The following is a 21,763-nucleotide window of genomic DNA, read 5'->3' as shown; positions in this document are numbered from 1 at the left end:
TGGATATGATATATATATTTTTATTTAATTTAATATTTTAGTACTCTCTCTTCCATAATTTTAATGTATCTTCCTATTAAGCACATGTAATTAAGCCATGTATACAAAGATTTTATATTTTATGATATTCTAATAGAGTAAGTTTCAAGTTTGTCAAAAATGTTCTCATAGTTCTTAAGTCATTATTTACGTAAATAACAATTATTCGAGATTCAGATTTGGCTGATGATGCTCTATAAGGGAGCGAAACATGTCCCATATATAACTTTTTAACTAATGAAGTTATTTTAAATGTGACCACATTATAATGTATTGAACAGGTGGATTCATAATAAAACTTTATTATTGTATATCAACAGATTTCAATACGGATTAAAACATGAGATTAGTCACTTGCATCTCTGTTAGTTTTTGTAAAAAAAAAAAAAAGTTTTTGTAAAAGATAATTTTTTCTGAATTGAAAGGAAATTGACTATGCACATGTTATTCCTTGGACAGAATATGTAAATTATTTGTTATTTGTATCCCCAGCTTTTGTTCATTGACTCATTTAATTTCAGTTTTATGTTAATAAACCCTTTTATTGGATCACTTTTCTTTTATTGGGGGTTATGCCTCTATCATTTCCTCCCTGTAATTTAAGAGGCACGAGTTCAGATCCAGGCAGTTTTCAGCCTGTTCCTGTAGATAAATAATATATAAGTAATAATAATAACGTAAACGTTTCCACCTTTTCAATACTAAAATATATTCACAAAATTATAAATTACACGGTACTAGTTTCGACCCTTCTAGGGGTCATCATCAGCCGTATTGGAGCAAAGATCAATTTTGGTGAAATCCTAAGAAAATGTTATTTTAAAGAATAACAAGTGAAATGAGATGTTATTATGGTAATAGTTAATAATACAAGGAATATACATACTAAGAGGTTTTAACTATTTCACCAAAAGTGATCTTTGCTCCAATACGGCTGATGATGGCCCCTAGATGGGTCAAAACTAGTACCGTGTAATTTATAATTTTGTGAATATATTTTAGTATTGAAAAGGTGGAAACGTTTACGTTGTTATTATTATTACTTATATATTATTCTCAGTTCAATACGGACCAAAAACATGAAATTCATAACCATCAATGTTCCTGTAGAGTCCACAAGGTAAGTATTCGTGTTGTGGTGAGTATATATTTGCTGATCCGTGTGGTTTGGCGGACCTCTCGTGGACGGCGTGATCGGGTGGTGCACAAGACTGCCAACTTGTCTACTTGGGAACTAAGAAAGGCACAGAATTATGTTTTAGTTTTTTCTTGCCGTACAGAGATTATCCACCGCGGCCATAGAAAAAATCCTCTCAAAGAGAGTGTGGCCCCAAAAGGGCCACTGTTCTCATACAGAGATTGGCCTGGATGTGCAAAACTAGGTTACAGTTACTAAATGACGTTTCTTTCTTGGCGTGCGGACAGTATACTCCTTTACAGGGTGTATTTACTTGTGCTTTTATTATACGCTGGTTGATGACGGTATGTAATTCTTATCATTGCTGGGAATTATTTCACACTCCATTTTACACTGGCCGGTAGCAATGCTAGTAGCTTCTATAGCAATGGAGAATGGTGAGTGCTGCTCTTTATTATGTAATAAAAAGTAAATGTACTTCTGGGGGCGTATTGATGTGTTCCTGGACATCGCCGTTATCACATCTGTCCTCTGAAAGGAATTCCATGTAACATTTGCATAATTTCTACTTCCTTATAATGTTATCACGCTTGCAATATGCAGAGTATATTTTTATCCTCACCCCCCTTAATCAGTCCTTATTCTTTTGCTCATTTTTCGAAGAATCAAACCACTACTTTCTTTTCCTTCTGATTAGTGTTAAAAAGGGGTGATTGCCCAGTTGTACTTGTACTACCGGTACTTCTTAAAATAATATTTCCAAGGGTGACTTGCCTGTGGTTAGGGGCACTCAGCTGTGAGCTTGCATTCAGAAGATAGTGGGTTCAATCCCCACTGCCGGCAGCCCTGAAGATGTTTTACCATGGTTTCCCATTTTCACACCAGGCAAATGCTGGGACTCTTCCGCTTCCTTCCCACTCATAGCCCTTTCCTACCCCATTGTCGCCATTAGACCTACCTGTGTCGACGCAATGTAAAGCAACTTGTAAGAAAAACAATTTATGAAGATAAATACCAGCTAATATGCTGGAAAAGGGATCCCATGCGAAGACCATCCTGTTCATACATGGTATTCGTAAAAGAAAAGTAGTTGTTGTCAATAGGAAATGTAAGGAGTCATAAAAGAATTCTTTCGATTTTAATCAGTTTGCTATTATTATTGAGATTCAGCAATCGGTATGTTGAAATGCATGTTGGTGATATCGTGGTAATAAATGGAAAAATGAGGTAACTGCAAAGTGATTAGAAATTTTTGAATAAATTGAAGTTCTGTAGGTGGGACTGTTCCTAAAACTGATAACGGGCCTCGTAGGTACCGGTATGTTTATTTTGTATATTTTAGGGAGTGCTCTTGCAGTTAGTAGTTTGGGGCTTATGTTAATTTCAATGTCTGCTGTTCATGTAACAAAAACTGCGAATATTTGAGTGCTGTACAGTAGTATTGCCTTTATGTAAGTTGTCCTTGATTTTTTGTTTTAGGTGGTCAAATTGTGTGTTAGCTACTGATTACATATTTTTATTGTCCTATTGTTTGTGAATATTAAGAAATTTGTGTTAATATATTACATACATACATTATCATTATAGACTGTTATGCCTTTCAGCGTTCAGTCTGCAAGCCTCTGAGAATTTACTAAACGTCGCCACAATCCTCGATTTGCAACTAGTGTTGTGGCCTCATTTAGTTCTATACCTCTTATCTTTAAATCGTTAGAAACCGAGTCTAACAATCGTCGTCTTGGCCTCTCTCTACTTCTCTTATCCTCCATAACAGAGTCCATTATTCTCCTAGGTAACCTATCCTCCTCCTTTCGCCTCACATGACCCCACCACCGAAGCCGGTTTATGCGTACAGCTTCATCCATCGAGTTCATTCCAAAATTAGCCTTTATCTCATTCCGAGTACCCTCCTGCCATTGTTCCCACCTGTTTGTACCAGCAATCATTCTCGCTACTTTCATATCTGTTACTTCTAACTTATAAATAAGATATCCTGAGTCCACCCAGCTTTCGCTCCCGTAAAGCAAAGTTGGTCTGAAAACAGACCGATGTAAAGATAGTTTCGTCTGGGAGCTGACTTCCTTCTTACAGAATACTGCTGATCACAACTGCGAGCTCACTGCATTAGCTTTACTACACCTTGATTCAATCCCACTTACTATATTACCATCCTGGGAGAACACACAACCTAAATACTTGAAATTATCGACCTGTCCTAGCTTTGTATCACCAATCTGACATTTGATTCTGTTGAATTTCTTACCTACTGACATCAATTTAGTCTTCGAGAGGCTAATTTCATACCATACTCATTGCACCTTTTTTCAAGTTCCAAGATATTAGACTGCAGGCTTTCGGCACAGTCTGCCATTAAGACCAAGTCGTCAGCATAGGCCAGACTGCTTACTACATTTCCACCTAACTGAATCCCTCCCTGCCATTTTATACCTTTCAGCAGATAATCCATGTAAACCATGTAATCCATGTAAACAGCAAAGGTGAAAGATTACAGCTTTGTCTAACCCCTGTAAGTACCCTGAACCAAGAACTCATTCTACCATCAATTCTCACTGAAGCCCAATTGTCAACATAAATGCCTTTGATTGATTTTAATAATCTACCTTTAATTCCATAGTCCCCCAGTATGGCGAACATCTTTTCCCTTGGTACCCTGTCATATGCTTTCTTTAGATCTACGAAACATAAACACAACTGTCTATTCCTCTCATAGCATGTTTCAATTACCTGGCACATACTGAAAATCGGATCCTGACAGCCTCTCTGTGGTCTGAAACCACACTGGTTTTCATCCAACTTCCTCTCAACGACTGATCGCACCCTCCCTTCCAGGATGCCAGTGAATACCTTGCCTGGTATACTAATCAATGAGATACCTCGATAGTTGTTGCAATCCTTCCTGTTCCCTTGCTTATAGATAGGTGCAATTACTGCTTTTGTCCAATCGGAAGGTACCTTACCAACACTCCACGCTAATTTTACTACTCTATGAAGCCATTTCATCCCTGCCTTCCCACTGTACTTCACCATTTCAGGTCTAATTTCATTTATTCCTGCTGCGTTATGACAATAGAGTTTATTTACTATCCTTTCCACTTCCTCAAGCATAATTTCACCAACATCATTTTCCTCCTCCCCATGAGCTTGGCTGTATTCATCACCACCATGATGATTTCCTTTTACATTGAGAAGATGTTCAAAATATTCCCTCCACCTCTCCAGTGATTCCCTGGGATCTATTATGAGTTCACCTGAATTACTCAAAACACTGTTCATTTCCTTTTTCCCTCCCTTCCTAAGATTCTTTATTACTGTCCAGAAAGGTTTCCCTGCTGCTTGACCTAGCCTTTCCAGGTTATTACCAAAATCTTCCCATGACTTCTTTTTGGATTCATCAACTATTTGTTTCGTTCTGTTTCTTTCATCTACGTACAATTCCCTGTCTGCCTCGGCCGTTGTTTGGAGCCATTTCTGATAAGCCTTCTTTTTACGTGTACAGGCTGCTCTCACTTCATCATTCCACCAAGATGTTCGCCTTTTCCCATCTTTATACACAGTTGTTCCTAGGCATTCCCTTGCTGTTTCTATTACAGCATCCCTGTATGCCACCCATTCACTTTCTATATCCTGAACCTGCTTACTGTCTACTGTTCGAAACTTCTCACTAATCATATCCATGTACTTCTGTCTAATTTCCTCGTCCTGGAGATTTTCTACCCTTATTTGTTTGCAGACAGATTTCACTTTCTCTACCCTAGGCCTAGAGATACTTAGTTCACTACAGATCAGATAGTGGTCTGTATCATCGAAAAATCCGCGAAAAACTCTTACATTCCTAACAGATTTCCTGAATTCAAAGTCTGTTAAGATATAGTCTATTATGGATTTGGTACCCCTAGCCTCCCATGTGTAGCGGTGAATAGCCTTATGCTTGAAGAATGTATTCGTAACAGCTAAACCCATACTAATATATTTTTTGATGAAAAAATTAAAATAACATAAAACAAACCAAATTATTCTTCTTCTCATCCTACTGCTTTTCTCATATATGTGGAGTAGGGGGTGCGACCTGGCTCGCACATGGATTTGGCCCTAATTTACGACTGAGTGCCCTTCTTGACGCCAACTCTATATGGAGGGATGTAATCACCAGCCCTCGGATTTTAGGGAAAGACCTATTTTGTTCTTGAAGGAATGAGTTAAAATGAAGTATTTCATGTATTTGTAAGGTTAGAAACTGTGGTCCTATAGTGCCTAAAAATGTCCAAACTGGCGTTAAAACCTATATCTATAACTATAATCTATCAGCTTCATTGTCCGTATTGATGAATTAAGAATAAATGTATGAAGAATGAGATTTCCACCTAATCAATACTTTATTACAAAATGTTTAATAAAGTATTCATTAGGTGGAAATCTCATTCTTCATACTTGCTATATCTATAAGTCGTATTTTTATCCCTAAATCGGTTAAAAATGCATTTCAGTATATTCCGAGAAAATAAAATATTTGCTGACTCGTTTTCGGTATCTTAAACAAAATTACAATCGGGAAGCTGTAAATCACACACCCCAAAATGCCTTAAAACCTCCATCACTCCCATAGTTTGTCAAGAGGCAGGAGGCAGTAGCCATTGATCTGCTGGAGAAAAGAACTGCATTTCATTCTGTGAAAACATTTCGGTATTCCCGTTTGTTCAGTGCGTGAATTATGCCGAGAGTGTCAAGTTCCAACTCGTCTTTAATTAAAAGTGGTTACAGGAGTTGCTCCCGTGACGTTTGCAGCAAAGAGGTGAGTAAAGTTGTTTAATTGATACATATTAAAATACGTACAATTGAAGCTGCCTAAAGGTATTTTAGAACCTACTTGGGTCTTTTAGGCAGCTAAAATAACCTTTTAACACCAAAAGATAGGCCTAGCAATCACAATTGCATGTTTCTGCGGTGGTTGGAAGTGCAGTGCGTTGTCTGAATATTATTAAGAGGAAAGTGGTGGAACAAACACTAACAGCCAATATCTGAGCCAAAAGAAATAATTATACGGGATTAGAATCTCATACTTAAAAACGTGCCGCGCTAAGCAGCCTGCAAGCGCCACATCTCGAGTGGAACCGAACAGAGCCGAGATGTTCCGAATGGCTCCTCACAAAGAGGATTGTGGCTCCTCATCCTGGGTTCCCGAGCAGAAGTTCCCGAGACACATGTAGCCAGTCCAGCCTAGTTCATGAACCTAAAAGAGCCGCTCCCAGCTATAGTTCGTGTAACCGAAGAGAGCCGAAGTGTTGCGAGATGTTCCGAATGGCTCCTCATTCTGCGTTCCCGAGACACAAGTCACACTAGTGTATTGGGAGAGGTTGTGTAGGAAAGAGACATGAGGAATAGTCGAGGCGTCTAATACTACAGATATGTACAACAGAACAAGTTGACATGTGTTAGGTTGCAGGGATTTAGCACGGGGACACAGGGTTCTACATCTTCACGCCAGTGTGATCTATCACGGCGATTTACTACTATAGACATACATGACCAGATCACAAATAAGGGAGGCAGGATCGTACAGATTAAATTAGGATATTACATGCGTGAAAAAAGTTAGTCAGTAACTCAGCTAAGCGAACTGTCGGATGGTATACTAAACAAGAAATAGTGAGAGGAAGTTGAAATCCGAGTGATAGTAAAGTGGAAATGAGATGTTGTTGCTGTCGGGGATATTTCTCACATTGAAACAAAATATGATTTATAGTGCCGACATAGTGACCACAATTACACAAGTTGTTTTCCTTAATCTTTAAACGATACAGATGTTCCGGTGTACAGGCATGATTCAAGCGAAGTCTGACTAGAGTAGTGATATGACGTCGAGTGTACTTGCCTTTTGCGAACCATGGTTTAATAGCAATGTTATTTTGAATATTGTAGAAATGTGTACCTTTAAATTGTGCAGATTGACGCCAATGTTCGTTCCACTTTTCTCGGAGAAATTTCTGACAAATTTTCCATACATCATTGTGTGGGAGTGCAATATGGTAGCGTAGTCCTTGTCCATCAGCTGCCTCATTGGCCAGTTTATCGGCCATGACATTGCCTGTTATGCCAGAATGTCCTGGCACCCATGTAAATAATACGGAACGATTGAGTATAGTTAGATCATACAATAGTTGTCGTAGATTTTCTATATACCAATTGTCCGCCTTTGTAGGATTTTCTAATGCTTGAAGAACACTGAGAGAATCTGTACAGATGAGGGCCTTTTGGATCGTAGAATGTTTAATATATATTAACACTTGACGAACTGCAAATATTTCAGCTGTGTAGATGGATGCGTATTGGGGTAAGATGAATTGTTTAGATAATTGCAGCATAGGGGAATAAAAAGCAGCTCCTACGTCGGATGTGTCTTGATGTTTTGATCCATCAGTATAAAATGGAATGTATTGATTATATTGATCTATAATAATTTTGAATGACTTAGTTGCTATCAGTCTGTTTAAATTCTCGGAGATACTGGAATCATCGAATTTTGTACGGATGATAGTAGGTAACTGTATAGTCGCAGGAAACATGATAGAGTACTTAGGGTGCGTTCTTGTTTGAACAACGTGAGGTCGTAGATATATAAACTGAACATAAGCCCACAGGAGTGCCGGATATTTGTGTTGTACTACAGGTCCATTTCCAAAATATTCAGATAATAACTGCAGCTTGGGAAGAATCGGATGATTATATCGGGCCATTTTCTTGAGAATATATTTAGTAGCTACATGTTTGCGTCGTAAATGTAACGGTGGTTCGGTAATTTCAGCTAGTAAAGCATTTGTAGGAGTCGAATTCATTGAACCTGTAATCAGTCGAGCAGCTTTGTACTGTACTTTGTCTAATCGCTGTTTTTGATCCAACGAAGCCATATCTATAAACTGACTACCATAGTCAAAAACAGACCTGATAATGTTTTTATATACAGTTAAAAGGGTAGCTGGGTCAGCTCCCCAGGTTCTGTTCGTTAAGGATCTTAATACATGGAGCTTTTGTTCCGTTTTGCGACAGATCTCTGCAATATGATTTTTCCACGATAGTTTATTATCAATCGTTACCCCTAGATACTTAACGGTTTCTTTGACGGAGATTTCCTGTTCACCGCATCTAATGGGAGACTTATCATATATACGTTTGTGGGTAAATATGAGAATTGAACTTTTTGCCGGTGCTATCTCTAAACCATTTTGTATCATCCACGTCTGCAGGAATTCTAAAGTCTTCTCTAGAGTAAGACGACATTCTTCTATGGTATTTTGAGTGCAGTAGATTACTATATCATCGGCATATTGCAGTATCCGAGCCGTTTTTACAATTTCCTTTTCAAGATCCGCAGTATACAACATATGCATAATCGGACTTAAAATGTCCCCTTGTGGAAGCCCAACGGATACAGAGCGGCAATTGCTTTGATGAGCGATTTGAGGGAGACTTACACGTCGATACGTATATAATTGTCCTAAGATATTAAGCAACGTGGAAGGAAAATCCATAGTACTTAGTTTCTGGAGTAGGATGGGAATATGAACATTGTCATAAGCACCTTTAATATCTAAAAAGGCAGCCATAACGTGCTGTTTTCTGGATTTTGCTAACAATATATCGACTAATAAGATATTCAAAGCATCTGTCGTGCTGCGGTCTTTGAGGAATGCAAACTGGTACTTCGGTAGTAAGTCATAATATTCTAGAGCCCACATTATTCTGTTGAGTAAGATCTTTTGAAACAGTTTCCGAATACAAGAACTTAGACAAATTCCTCTGTAACTAGTTGGATCATATTTCGGTTTACCAGGTTTCTTGATAGGTACTAATACGAAATAGTTCCACTTCATAGGTATAGTACCAAATTCCAAGATATAGTCAAATTTGTGAAGGAGGATATTCTTAGCTTGTGGCGGTAAACTTTTAAGCATATGATAGGATATATAATCCATTCCTGGGGAAGTGGTTTTCGTATGATATAAAGCAACATCGAATTCCGATGGGATTATTGGTCGCAGCAAGGTTTGAAATTTATGCGTAATACCAGTTATCGGATATTGGAGCTGAGGTACGACATAATCAGGAGTTAGAGTTTGATAAAATTGAAGGAGAGTCGTACTATCCCAGTCGTTATGGGGTGGATTATTGCGGTTGGAGTTGCATAAATTTCGAATTGCAGCCCAGACGTCTTGAAGAGGAGTTTGCCTATTTAATGAAGCTGTGAACATTTTCCAAGCCAATCGTCGTTTCTCATTGCATAATTTTTGGATCTGGGCGGCTATTTTCTTGTATTGAAGATAAGACGCCATTGTCCCGTCATGCCGGAATTTCCTTAAAGCATTTTTTCGACGCTGTACACATGCCGAACATTCTTCATCCCACCAACGAACGTGTGGGGAATATTGAGACGGGTATTTAATTTCAGGTGGATGGTACGTGTCTAAATACAGCGTGATAATATTTAGTAATGTCTGGTATTGATCATTATTTCCTGCGTTATCGACAATGGACAAGTTATCCTGAATATACCTTTGAAATAAGGAAGTATCCATATGTTTCATTTGTCGTACACTCTTCGGAAATTTATTTGGCTTTCGGAGCTCGGTCGATGTGATAGTAATAAAAATAGGAAAATGATCACTTTGGTGGGTATCATTCCCTGTTTGCCACAAAAGCTTATGAGCCAAATCAATAGTTGCAATAGTCAGATCGACAGCACTGGGATTAGTATTAGGCGCAGTGATCCGTGTAGGTGATCCATCATTCAAAATTGTAAGAGGGGATTTATTTATGATGTTCTCGATATCCCGGCCTTTTTTTGCAGCAAGAAACACTTCCCCAAATTGGATTATGGGCATTGTAATCGCCCCCAATAATAGTGGACGTGTGGAATTGTGCGAAGAAATTCTTCCATTGGTCATATGTCGGTCTAATTTTAGGAGGGCAATATAAGGAAACGACGGTTAAATTATTGATAGTAATTGCGATTGTTTGAACATTGGGAATTTCATGTTTGATCTCTCTGACTTGGAAATCGATACTATTTTTAATAAGGATACACACACCATTCGCAACATAACCATCTAAACGTATGGCATTGAAACCAGTGACTCGGAAGTGATAGTTTCGTTTGAGCCATGTTTCACAAAGGATAACGATTTGTGGATCAAAAACTTGTATAATTTGAATTAACTCGTGTTTCTTGTTTAGAATACTCCGACAGTTCCACTGCAAAATTCTCATTTTTTGTGATGTGTTAATAGAGTAATAACTTCATCGTGTAAAACTTTAAGTAAATGACGCCACTGAACATCTTGTCCCATTTGATTCATAATGAAGTCAAATTTTTTCGATAATTCTTGAAATTTCCCCTCAGACTGAATGCGTACGTTAGAAGATTCACCCTTCTTAGAGACAGAAGCCTCAGGAACACCGTTCCCAGAACGGACTTGGTCTGTACTAGTAGAACTATGAATTTGGGGTACATTCCCAGAGTTAGAAAGTAACTGAGATCTGATTGCCGGAATAGATTGTTGTTCCCGTGGAGGGTCCCTTAACAAATTCATGTAGTTACTTCTATCGAAACCTGGTCTACATGGTTTTCGGGGTGGGCTAGTTACAATAGCAGAAAACTTCCTTTTACGTGGGGTTAATGGTTCAGATGTACTAGAAGAAGGTACCAACGAGGGGAAATGTTGCGGTAATGTTAAAGGATTAAAATCCTGTTCCAAAGGAGCAAAATAATTTTTTACCTCCAAGAAGGACTTATTCTCAACACTCATGATCCGTTTAATTTCCTTCTGTCTCTGATGTTCGGTACACCTTTCATCCCCTGCCGGATGATTTCCGTCACAATGGATGCATTTCACCAATGTCTGTGTACACTCCTGGGTGTTATGAGATAATGCACATTTCCCGCAGCGAGGTTCCCTAGCTCTGCAATTTGTCGATGGATGGCCATATCTTTGGCATTTACGACAAATGAGAGGTGCAAAAATGAACGCTTGGACTTCCAGAATGACATTAAAGATAGAAACGGTCTTTGGTAGTTGTTGAGATTGAAAGATGACCTTTACCGTACCGGTAGGTATGTATTCGGTCTTACCCTCTTTGGACGATCTGCGATTCATTCTTTGAACCTTGATCACTGGGTATGGTGAATCAATGTACTGTAATAGTTCAGTCTCGGATATAGTTGTATCTACCCCCCGCACCAGACCAACTCTGTGGATATTGGAGGAAGGTACAAATGCCTTCAAGCGTTTCTCTTCAAGAATAGGGTTGGAAAGAAAATTATTGGCATCCTTTCGAGTGCTAAAAGTAATTTGAATTCGATTTCGGCCCTTTTTATGAATGGCTTTGATGTTGGGAATCTGCCGTTCATAAAAAAGTCTGCCTAAAGCCATAGGGTGTAGGTATCCTATTTTTTTGTCAGGATCATCCGATTCGACATAGACAATATACGGCCCTATGTGCATGTCTGAATAAGTGTTGGGTTTATCATTGTGAGACACTGTATTATTATTAGTGTTAGGAGTTGTAACTCTGCCTCTATCCATAACGTCTTGATTAGGTAGATCTTTATCCACAATCATCCCTTCTAAAGAAACTTGTTCCAGGATTAGGTTTTCTTTCGATACCGGAATCGAATCTGGAGGTCTACCCAAACCACCACCTCCACTATCTAGAGACATCCCTTAAAACTATGCACTCTATTACTTATCTACAGGTAGCCAGTGACAGGACGTAGTCGCGTCACACACTCCGAACAGTTCAGCACCAGTCAAGAACAGCGAACACTATCAACGATCTGCTTCAGTTGAATGCTCGCACGACACTGGCAGAAAACTGCTTTCTGTTCCTTGGCTAGTCACGCCCCCTCGTGTACGGCAAAGTTGACTAGATACAGAGCCTGGAAGTTAGCTGATGTATTGTGTTTGATGGACTCTTTTGTTAATATCTGACCGTACGTCAAATTTGTGATACAATCAAGATGCCTATTTTTCGTATAGCATACGGTTGAGCTAACAGGTAGCCGAAGAAACCAGTTGTGACCTCACAAAAGCTTCATTTCCACAGGTAAGCAATCTCAGCATTATCTCACTGCAAAGCTATATATATGGTATTTTAAAACGATAATTACTATTTTCTTCCGGTTTGGCTCTTGTCATTAGGTATTCTATGTCTATGGAGATATCTCACATGATATTTTGGCATATTAAATGTCGTACGTTACGTTTTATAGGTTATAGTCAGAATGATATTGTTACATAATTTATAATTTCAATTGCAGATTTCCGTGGAAACGTCCGGAAATATTAAAAAAAGTGAGTTATAGCTGTGAGAAGGAAATACTACAAAATGGGAGATGTTCGATACATTTTCAACTTTTGTGAAATCATTTCACAAAAGACTAAGGAAACAACTGATAGGGAATCTGCCACCTGGGTTGGCGCCCTAATTGCAGATCAATTATTTTGTAACGTGTATATATTTTGTTTATTAAGTGTATATTCCAATGCGAAGTTGTATGTGTATGTATTAATATGTATACATGCATACGCATGCTGCCTTTGTCCTGATAATAAATATGGTTCAAAACCTGATTACAATGTATTTTCAATTGACCATCATTCGCAGATATTTCCCGTCTAAACTCACTAAGCTATAATTTTTTATGCATATGTTTCTTTTGTATGGCGTCTATTTTATTGCCTTTCTAGTGTAGGTATCGGTCTCGAGAGCCAAGAATAACGGCCGAGAGGATTCGTCGTGCTGACCCCACGACACCTCCTAATCTGCAGGCCTTAGGGCTGAGCAGCAGTCGCTTCGTAGGCCCTGACCCTTCGAGGCTGTAGCGCCAGGGGTTTGGTACTTGTTTTTAGTGTAGTTATACGCATTTACTGTCTTGTGATCTCTTGAAGAAAAAATGTTTGAGAATAATCAGGCCTAGAAATATTTTCATTTTATCCAATATTCCTAGCCATATTCAGTTTCAGATTGCTATTAATCCTCTGAAATATATATTTCACCGTTAATCAGGTGAAATCTGCAAGAGACATTCCGCCTAAATGTTTAAAATTCGCCAAGATACCTATGTCTCATCGCATGTACGTATATGTCAATCATGCCTCCATGCCGTACAGCTAGTCGCCCCGGAAGCCGCACTTCGCTCCCATACAGTCAGCGTTCCAGTATTACCTACAGTTCAGTGGTCAGAACAGATGCCATGTTTTCAAACAAGACAATTTCTCAAGATTCTCCACTCGTGCTTAACCCATCATTGTGAATCTGAAGAGAATGATGGGTACTGAATTATCTCTGTCCAAAGAATATCTCATTCACTGCTAGTAACATATGATATTTGTGGTGCGTTTTTCTAACAGTTATATTAATGGAACCAAATGTGATACTTGAAGGCTTATGGTACAATTCCTTAACGTCTAAATATTTAATTTTGCAAACAATTTCGGAAGATATATTTCCTTAATCCTTGGTTCCTTAGAGGATGTCGCTGAAATCAGACTAAAAGAAAGGACCCAAAAGCGTCAGGTTGGTTTAACTGCAGCTGTTGTCGAACGTCTTGCATGTGATTGGTGAATTTCTTGGTCTTAGTTTTTCCACAGTCTAATTATTATTAGAAAGGGCACCCGAATGGGCATTAGGGTTTACAATATTCACTTATCGACATGGTTCTCTTGTTGCAAGTCTTGATGTGATATCTGTCACACTGTTTGCCACATAAAACGCATATACAGTTAACATCTGGATTATGAAAAGACTTCACTGTGCATATCCTGTGGTGAAAACCATGAATGGAAAGTCGTGTTATGATATGTCTTTGATCTTGTTTTTCTTTGGTCCAGTTTCTCACCAACACGGCATCTGAGGTATAGAAGTCGGGGTCGATTTCCTTTTCCTTTTCTTCCCTTCTATAAATAAATGTTTTATTGCGCACAAATGTGCATGGACAAAATTCTTATAAGCAGTCGTCCGTACAGAATTTTGTTAAGGATTCTATTCTCAGTTTACACTTAAGTACGTGATAGCGTTCACAAAGTTCGCCGCATCTTTTGCACCTGCAGTCCGGACTTGGCTCATGAAAGCTCGCTAGAATACACAGGCGTTGGTGGAAGCCATGGACTGAGAGTCTGGTCACAACGTGTCTAAACTCATAGCCTCCCTGAGTCCAGTTGCCGTTGATCATCGCGTCACACTGGTAAAAGTCCCACCATATGCTGTCTCTTATTTATTGAAGCTCTTGTAGGTGTTCCTTATACGCTGGGGTGGCCGGGAGCAGTAGTTTCAAACGCAGCTCTTTCACAAAGAATACTTCCCTCGACAGTTGGTATACGAGGCGTGATGGAGTGTACTTTGACAGGCAAAGAATGCTTTCACCTTCTCTATACTATGTAGCTGCCTCTTTCCAAGATATATCCATATATTTTCTAATCCATAGGTGACTACAGGACTAACCTTAAGATGAAATAACAAGATGGCACATGAAAGTGAGAGATGGTTTAAAGATCTGATGTCGTTAATGGATTTTATGGCAGCATTTAGTCGGTATTTTACATATAAAGAGAACACGTTCCCCGGTGTTTGAAAAGTGACTCCTAGGTACGGTACATAAAATTTGTGACTGACTTTAGTTGCTGGTCATTGATTAAGAATGTCCCCCGTTTTCCTCCTTTTCTGAAGGTCAGAGAGACAGTCTTATTTTCATTTAACCTCAGCTGGTTCTCGTCTGCCCATTTCGTAACTTTATTAACAGAAGTCTGCAAATCCAACTGAGAAGTTGACGTCAGAACCATGTCATCTGCATACATGAGAATATTGACATTTTCTGAATCTACTCTTTGTACAATGTCGGCTGTGGCGGCAATGAAAAGAAATGGGCGGAGGGGGTTGCCTTGAAGGAAGCCGATGGTTTGAAGTATCGGATATGACTTGGTGATGCCATCACTAATCTCTACCCAGTTATCTGTAAGGAGATTCTTGATGATTGGAAGTAGATACCAACTAGGCCCGATGATGTTACACAACTTCTCTAATACGATAACTCTATTGATCTTATCAAAAGCCTTGGAATAATCAATAAAGATTGCATGAAGTTTTCCCTTTGGAATTGCGAGAGGTTCATTAATATACTGTTGTAGACAATCGATTGCTTGAATGGTTGATCTTCTTCTTCTGAAGCCGAACTGGGAATCTGGGAGCTTGTCGTCTATTAATATTGTGAGGCGCTTACATACTAACTGAGTCAGTGTCTTTAAAAGTGTGCATTCCAGAGAAATTCCTCTGTACGAATTAGGGTCTGCTGTATCACCTTTGCCCTTATACATCATTTTTATTGTGGACTTAACCCAGCTGTCTGGTATCCTACCCTGTTGTAAACATTCATTCAATAACTGGCAGATGGATTCTTTCAACACTGGGAATATCCCTTTCAAATGTTCATTATAAATATTATCTGGACCACATGCTTTCCCATTTGTTAAGCTTTTAACAGTTTCTTCTATTCCTTTAAGCGTAAATCTCTCTTTTTTTTTTTGCTAGTTGCTTTACGTCGCACCGACACAGATAGGTCTTATGGCGACGATGAGACAGGGAAGGACTAGGAGTGGGGGGAAGCGGCCGTGGCCTTAATTAAGGTACAGCTCCAGCATTTGCCTGGTGTGGAAATGGGAAACCACGGAAAACCATTTTCAGGGCTGCCGACAATGGGGTTCGAACCTACTATCTCCCGAATACTGGATACCGGCCGCACTTAAGCGACTGCAGCTATCGAGGTCGGTATAAATCTCTCTGAGCCATTCGGGATAACTGTTGGGTCGATATGACAACTGATTGGCCGCGTGTACCTCTCCTGAAGAATTGCACGAAGGTGCGCTTCCCAAACATCCATTGGTATATTACGAGAAAACTTTGGCTGTTTAGGACTCAAAGCTTTATAAGGGTCCTGAGTAGCCTCTTCAATTAAACGTTTTTCTTCCTTTTCCAAAAACGTCTGACGGGCTTGTTTAGCTATGGCTTTATATTCTCTTCTTAAATTGGCGTAGTACTCCAGCCGTTCTTTCGTGCGCTGCAATTTTGCTGCGTGCTGGTCTGACAAAGCTCTTTTTCTTGCTTTGTAGCATGGATCTGTAAACCATGGTTTTGCTTTTCTATTGTTAATTATCCCCCTGTGGGTGGGGGCGGTAGAATAACACCCACGGTATGCCCTGCCTGTCGTAAGAGGCGACTAAAAGGGGCCTCATGGGCTCTGAACTTTGGAGAGTGGGTTGGCGACCACGGGGCCCTCAGCTGAGTCCTGGCATTGCTTCCACTTACTTGTGTCAGGCTCCTCAATTTCGTCTATCCTATCTGACCTCCCTTGGTCAACTCTTGTTCTTTTCCGACCCCGACGCTATTAGGTTTGCGAGGGCTAGGGAGTCTTTCATTTTCATGCCCTTCGTGGCCCTTGTCTTTCTTTGACCGATATCTTCATTTTTCGAAGTGTCGGATCCCTTCCACTTTTCCCTCTGATTAGTGTTATGTCGAGGATGGTTGCCTAGTTGTACTTCCTCTTAAAACAATAATCACCACCACCACCACTATTGTTAATTACTGTAGGAGATATTGCCTTCTTTAGAATTTCCACCAGTTTTAAAGCAGCCTGATTCAGAGTCTCTTTGTTTAGTCTATCGATTATTGCTTTGTTGTCTGAATCCTCTAGTACTGTTAAGTCCAATGTTCTTCTCAACTTTAAAGACTGTAACTTCTTACTGTGACTCATACCGTTTATTAGCAGCGTTGCTTTCACGGGCAGATGCTTCTTTCAGCTTCCATGAAAACACTTTGACATTTGGTGGTTATACTAGAATTTATGAAGACAAGATCAATTGTACTCATGCCATTATAGCAAATATATGTTGGCTGTTCCTTCTTGTTGATTAGTATTAGCCCTTCTTCTTCTAGATAGCTCAAAACTTCTTTCAACTTCTGTAATTCTGTATCTACACGACAATTGAGATCACCCGCTAGGATGATGGGATCGTCCTTAGTTACCATATTCAAGCAGTTACCTATTTCTTCTAAAATATCTGTGGATGTAAACTCTGGTTGAAAATAAACACATATAAGTACGCACTGCCTTGTTCGTATTATTAACGTGTTCTTTGACTTATGTTGTATAGCGAATGGTGCGAGATCCTCTTTGAAATAGCAGGCGATTCCCCCTTTTGGTCCGCCAGTTGGGCCTTTATCCGCCAAGACATGAATTGAATAATGACTATTGATGTTCCACTCCGAAGTTAAGAAAGTTTCAACTAAAATTGCGATATCGTAAGTCTGTAACATATTCTGAACTGTTGTTGCTATACTCAAGAGTCCTTCTACGTTCCAAGATAGCATTTTAATTTCCTGAGAGATCTAGTCTTTCTTTACAATCGGACCTTGTTCACTTTCGAACACTGGGTAGAAAGGAGTTTCCTGTTTGTTGTTGGGGACGAAAGGCATACCGCCTTACACAGACATCTTGAGGCCAAAACTCTGGGCATTTCATCGTGTGAAGGTGGTCAAAATCTATTCCTACCTTAAACGCCTTTTTTATTCCCTTGGTAGGGAGTTGTTCGCACAAGATGTCTCCAATAATTCCGTTATCTTTCAAGTATTTTATTAGATCGTCTGTTTCGTTCGTTTGATGGACACTACCGACATATAACCAGGCGGTCCTCGGGGCGGCCTTAAGGCTGCTATCGACAGTTTGTTTTGAACCCCTGACGCCGGCACTCGGCCTGCGAGAACGTTTACGCTGAACGGCTTCCGCCCAGGTTTCTTCCTCATTTTCTTCCGACACGCCGTTGACTACTCTCGAGGTATCAGGTATGGCATCCCTGATTTCTTGGGAATCTCTTTGCTGTTTTATCGTCTCTTCGGATAACGACACAACTGTACTGGTTGATTGGGCTGTTTTTGGTTTTCTGGGCGGGTCAGGCGCCATTCTTTTCTTTCCTTCTGTATCTCGAGCTTTCTCATTACTTTGCGCGGGGATGGAAAGCCTTGTATCTTTTGTCATTAATTCTCCCTCTGACTGTGATAGAGCTTGTCTTATTTCCTCCGCGACAGTCTGCTTTATTATAATTTTCCGGTTTCTAATCTCCTCCCATATTGCGTTTAACTCTTCTTTGCCATTTTTAAGCATTGCAAAGTCAGCTTTGCCAAATACTTTAATATGGCAATACCGGACAGCTTGCTGTTTTCAGCGAGAAAGTTGATAGTGCTGCTACCTACATGGCATGGTGTGACCAACTCTTCAATAACATATTGTCATCTTATGATTCTTGCGCACTGCCGTGTTGTTTATAATATATTAGTGTTTGACACTAAATAATCTTGCATTGCAGTTATATTCCAAGATAAGTATTATGCGCTGAGGAAATTGTCCAGCAAGATAATGGGCATGGGAACTGATAAGAACCCCAAGTATTAAATAAAGTAATGACCTCGCATCTGTGTTGAGGTTACGTTCTATGGTGGTGGTGGTGGTGATTATTGTTTTGAGAGGAAGTACAACTAGGCAACCATCCTCTATATAACACTAATCAGAGGGAAAAATGGAAGGGGTCCGACACTTCGAAAAATGAAGATATCGGCCAAAGGAAGGCAAAGGCCACGAAGGGCGTGAAAATTAAAGACTCCCTAGCCCTCACAAACCTAATAGCGTCGGGGTCGGAAAAGAACAAGAGTAGACCCACGGAGGTCAGATAGGATAGATGAAAGTGAGGAGCCTGGCACAAGTAAGTGGGAGCAATGCCAGGACTCAGCTAAGGGCCCCGTGGTCGCCAACCCACGCTCCAAAGTTCAGAGCCCCTGGGGCTTACGTTCTATGCCCCTTATATTAAGAAAATCAATCAAATGGGTTACTCTACTGAAATGTTAGTGGGACGTGAAACCAATAATATTAACAAATATGGAACTCCAGTATACTCAAACTAGAGGGTCCACATTGTTAAATTTCACAATCGAAAACTTGTGGGCCTGTAGCGTACAGTAGTGGTTATCGCGGTAGTCCTGAAATTGAAAATTGAAGGCCATGAGTTTTGAATCCAGTCACCTTTTTTACTGTAAGAAAATAATAATAATAATAATAATAATAATAATAATAATAATAATAATAATAATAATAATAATAATAATAATAATAATAATAATAATTTTCTTTACGTCCCACTAAGTACTTTTACGGTTTTCGGAGATGCCGAGGTGCCGGAATATAGTCCCGCAGGAATTCTTTTACATACCAGTAAATCTACCTACACAAGGCTGACGTATTTACGCACCTTCAAATACCACCAGACTAAGCCAGGATCGAACCTGCCAAATTTGGATCAGATGTACATCGCATCAACCGTCTGAGCAAATCAGTCCGGCGTAAGAAAATTATTTCAGTGTATTATTGGCATAGGCTTGAGCACCAGTCCAACTAATGTGTAACTATTTGATGAATACTGATAAATAAAATCATGAATAAAAATATATAAGTATTATTACTCAAAAACGTAATAAAATTAATAAACATAATTAACCGAAATGTCCGTAGTATGGGCGCCAGAGTTCACCAGAATGGATCCCTCGAATTTTGATAGAGCATGATAAACTTTATATCCCAGGGCGTGTACATAATGCTGCGTACTGGTACATCTGCTGCAGGCCTTACCTAACCTCCTGAAAGCGACTAAATAGGTAGGAACTGCACCTAGGTTCATCAATAACTCCACTGATTCTAAAATAGCTGACTATATTCTTAACAAAATCCGTGCATGAGCACCTCATCAACACACAAAATTATACATATACTACACACACAAAACATTGCTGGAAGACTCTATATTTACAACAACAACAATAATGAAAACCGTGGGAAAACGAAAGCGAGAACTAAGCTACCATTTGTAGATAGTCCGATGAACAATGTACATATATGTAAATAAATACTCTTCACTGTCTCTGTATCAATACTACTTGCCAGTTATCATATTCAGCACTTCTAACATCACACAGATACTGTACCTCGTAATACTGTGTTCACAGACTTTAACAATTGTTGTAAAGATACATACATTTAAGTAACACACGCTTATCGATCCTGAACATAATTTATGGAAAGTCTGAGATAGCTTTCACCAACATATAATGCCAGGCCACCACAAGTGCTACAATACTTAATGCGCAAGCACTTCACAATCAGCCACTTTCCATGAACATAACAAGACTACGCTCCACGAACGTTTGAAGTCCAGTCCATTGCAGCCGTGTCACTCCAGAACCGTGTATCAGCACCACTTCCTTCCCGTACAGTGTGTCAGTTGTGGGTCTCTTCCGTAGTGATTGTCTGGTTCCCGCCGTTTGATCAACCTTTATAGACATCAGCATTCCCCTTCCTCTCAGACAATACGACAGGATTGGTCCTTGCCAGCCAATCATCAGTGATCCTTTTAACAAGACCATGTCCTGAATTTCCCCTTGCTCCCAAGAGATAAACAAACTCTGGGGTTTATTACATGAGTCATCGAACTTCCCTAATACAACAACAAGCTCATCTCATCAGGCTGGAATATATACATGACTCATAGAACTTTCCGACACAAGTACATCACAACAAACACTGGGGTAGCCACATGACTCATCCAAATTACCAGAGTTATTAAAGCAATGTTTTCCCACTCGTGCAAAACAAATTACTCATACTACCTATAGGATACCTTCCAGCTTACAAAGATTAATGACAAAATATACAAATTAAATACTACTACTACTACTACTAATAATAATAATAATAATAATAATAATAATAATAATAATAATAAATCGAATACTGACAATAATATCTCTCACTTCTACATATAATTCGGGGGTGTGATATATGTACTATCACAAATGTAATACGTGTGTATGGTAATTCTTCATGCATACATTTGTGAAAGAGACTTTACAAAATTATGAACAATTCTTCCTTGTCAGGAACATCGTTGTTCACTCACGCAAACCCAGTATGTGTTATATATATTATGTATTTCTGTCTTCAGAGGTAAAACAGAAAATTCAAATTACAGCAAGAGCGAGAAAGCAGCGTGAGGTGAGTTCCCCTGTAAAATTCGGGAAGATCGGCCGCACCGAAGAAGAAGCAGAAGAAGAAGAAAAAGTCAAAAATAATGGACCCAAAATCCTGTTCCTTAATTACAGCTTCTCTTTCCCAAAATCTTAATAAATCACGGATGTTGTTAAGTTATCTGCCTCCTCTGGCGCTTTGGCTGAATAGTTAGCGCTTCGTGCCCCCCCTCTCCACACTTTTTTTATGATACCCTCATTCTTCGGAGTGTTTGACCTCTTCAATTTCCCTTCTGATTAGTGTTAATAGAGGATGGCTGATCACTTGTCCTTCCTCTTAAAATCATCATCGGGCCGATGACCTTCGATGTTAGGCCCCTTAAAACAACAAGCATCATCATCATCAAAATCATCATCGAATGGTGAGCGTACTGGCCTTCGATTCAGAGGGCCCTGGTA

At 39.4% G+C, this 21,763-nt stretch overlaps 1 protein-coding gene across 3 annotated transcripts in view; it reads right to left on the bottom strand.

Moving 5' to 3' along the window:
* mRpL4 (mitochondrial ribosomal protein L4) overlaps positions 1–13,499 on the bottom strand; it is a 261,863-nt gene extending 248,364 nt beyond the window's left edge. For 2 of the 3 annotated variants that reach the window (XM_067153850.2, XM_067153851.2), the window contains exon 1: positions 13,436–13,499. The gene's annotated coding sequence lies outside the window, so the exon portion shown is untranslated. The remainder of the gene's footprint in view (positions 1–13,435) is intronic. The other variant, XM_067153852.2, reaches the window with a different exon arrangement.
* Positions 13,500–21,763: the final 8,264 nt, after the last annotated feature.

The sequence above is a fragment of the Anabrus simplex genome, chromosome 9, assembly GCF_040414725.1.
Source record: "Anabrus simplex isolate iqAnaSimp1 chromosome 9, ASM4041472v1, whole genome shotgun sequence".
NCBI lineage: Eukaryota > Metazoa > Arthropoda > Insecta > Orthoptera > Tettigoniidae > Anabrus > Anabrus simplex.
The sequence above is the reverse complement of the archived record's forward strand: the minus strand, read 5'-3'. Positions and strand labels throughout refer to the sequence as shown.